The sequence below is a fragment of the Megascapheus bottae genome, chromosome 24 (assembly GCF_031878675.1).
Source record: "Megascapheus bottae isolate mThoBot1 chromosome 24, mThoBot2.hap1, whole genome shotgun sequence".
NCBI classification, from domain to species: domain Eukaryota; kingdom Metazoa; phylum Chordata; class Mammalia; order Rodentia; family Geomyidae; genus Megascapheus; species Megascapheus bottae.
This window is the reverse complement of record NC_143532.1, coordinates 27,897,569-27,900,054: the sequence shown is the minus strand read 5'-3', so window position 1 is coordinate 27,900,054 and position 2,486 is coordinate 27,897,569. Positions and strand designations below refer to the sequence as shown.

Genomic DNA, 2,486 nt, shown 5'->3' with positions numbered 1-2,486 from the left:
CTAGATATCCTGGAGTCCCTGGATAGCCCACTTAACATTAATTACTAGTAGTAGTAGTAATGTCTTTAGGACCCTGTTTTGTCAAATGCCTTTCTGACTTTCTCTAGGAACAGGTCTGATCTTTCACCTCCCAGAGAGTGATGGAGTTCTTCATGCCAACAGAATGCCAGCCCCTCAATGGAGAAGAGAGGCCCTTCAACAGGATGACCTGATGGGAGACCACCCCCCCCAAAAAAAAAAACAATGTCTCATGTCAGCAGGAAGTAGCCAGAAAGACAGCCACAGACCTCTCCTTTGTCTCCCCTCTCACCCAACTTTTTTTTTTTGCCTTTAAGTCAGATTTCATTTTATTTTGCTCAATCCACAACCAATATAGACTCTACAAGGATTTGTAAAATGGCTCAAGTGTCCTGGAGTTTCTGCTGTCACATCTATGTCTGTTCCAACTTCCATCTATCAAACTGGCAGCGGACAATACATTGCCATTGTCCCTAACAGAGCCTTACAACTAGCTAGTCCAGGCACAGATGGAGTACAGGGCCTGCAGACGCTAACCATGACAAATGCAGGCAGTGCTCAGCAAGGTACTATTCTCCAGTATGCACAGACATCTGATGGACAGCAAATCCTCGTGCTCAGCAACCAGGTGGTTGTACAAACTTCGTCAGGAGATATGCAGACATATCAGAACTGAACCACACCTTCAGCTACTTTGCTGCCACAAACTGTGGTGATGACGCCTCCAGTGATGCTTACATCTGAGACATCTAAAACAGATGACCCTCAATTGAAGAGAGAAATAAGATTGATGAAAAATAGAGAAGCTGCTCGAGAATGTCGAAGGAAGAAGAAAGAATATGTAAAATGCCTGGAAAACCAAGTTGCAGTCCTAGAAAATCAAAATAAAACTTTTAATAGAAGAGTTAAAAAAATCTTTGAAGGATCTTTATCCTCATAAGAGTGCTTGATTATTAAGAAAAGTATTTTTGTGGACTTGTCTAAAAATTAGATGAATTTTTTTCTTTTTAGTGGAGTTTTAAAATTAAAAGGTCAAAAGTGAAGCTAATTTTTATTAAGGCTTTTGCAATGCAAAGGTAAATAAATGTCTAGTGCAAATGTCTGGTTACAGGATAGAATGGAAAAGGACCTTAAGGAAGCTGCTGGCCCCATGGGAGCTTGCACAAGTTATACACACTCAGGAAGTCCACAGTGAACCTCCAAAAGCTTACCTTTTCTGGAGAATAATAGTTATCGATCTAAAAAGGGCAGATAGGAAATTTGGTAGATTTAATCAGTATTTCCTATAAGTTTGCATTTCTTGCTATCTTCTGAAATTTAACTTTTTACAGTTGTATGGGGTAATTTATTTTATTTCTACCAGTAAATTCTAAATTAGAAATGTGAAAGTTTCCCAAATCCATAACTAAGTATGTGAAAGTTTCCCAATTTACATATGCAGTATGTAAATTATGTGTTCTAATTATGTACACATGTTCTATTGTTGGTTTGTTGGCCAAGGGGGCTTTTGAGTCTAGATGAACCAACTTTGAGGTCTTGTCCTAGAAAGCTTCTAAGGTACAATAAATGGAGTGTGATGATTTTGTAACTTTTTATCAGAATGGAAAGAGAACTGTTTAAAAGTTTGACATTTTTAAGTGGTTGGGTTTTTTTTTTCTTGCTTACTCTGGTAAGGGTGATTTTTTAAAAACAGATATATAATAAAAAGGTTCTTTGATTCTGTATCCTGTATACACATGGTGGAATATCCATTATTTTTTCTGTTGTGCTTTAATAGAATGAAATGTTTACAAAAGCCCTGAAAATACTATTTTTACAAAAACCTTTTGAAGATGCATACCAAGGTTTTTCCAAGAAGATTTTATAATCAACTTAATATAAGGTTTATCGGGTTTCTAAAATAGTAGTTATTAAGGCTATTGTTAGACACTATTTTGTAGCATGCTGAGTGGTACCTTTGTAAGAGAAGTGACTGCCAATATATTTTATAACTAATCTTTATAAGTTTTAATGTTTTTAATGATTGTTTAAAATGTTTATATAGTTTCTTTAAAAAAATAGCATCTCCAAGTACTTTTGTGTTATGCAAAGTGAGTTTTCAGATTGGCCAATATTTGAGTTGTTTTATATGCAGTGTATTGAAAACTTCAAAATGTGGTTAGTACATCAGTGTTTAACAACTTCTGTATTCTAATTTGTATACACTTTGAAACTATACTGCAGAATTGCTCTTTATACAGTAATGTTCCATGTCTATGAAATTAAAGGATATTTGATAAAATTAAGTTTTGTTGAATGTAAAATATAACACATGATATAAGTGACATGTTTGTGTTAATTATAAAGAATAGTACAATTTTAAAGTGAGGATAAATTTACATTCTGGTCCATACTTGTAAAGAAGGATATGTAAAGAAGGATACATTTTTTGATTCAATGTGAATCAGTTGCAATAAATTGAGATTTCC

General features: G+C 34.7%; 1 pseudogene; it reads left to right on the top strand.

Moving 5' to 3' along the window:
- Window positions 1-415: 415 nt before the first annotated feature.
- On the top strand, window positions 416-968 carry LOC150047184 (cyclic AMP-dependent transcription factor ATF-1 pseudogene; annotated as a pseudogene).
- The last annotated feature ends 1,518 nt before the right edge of the window (window positions 969-2,486 follow it).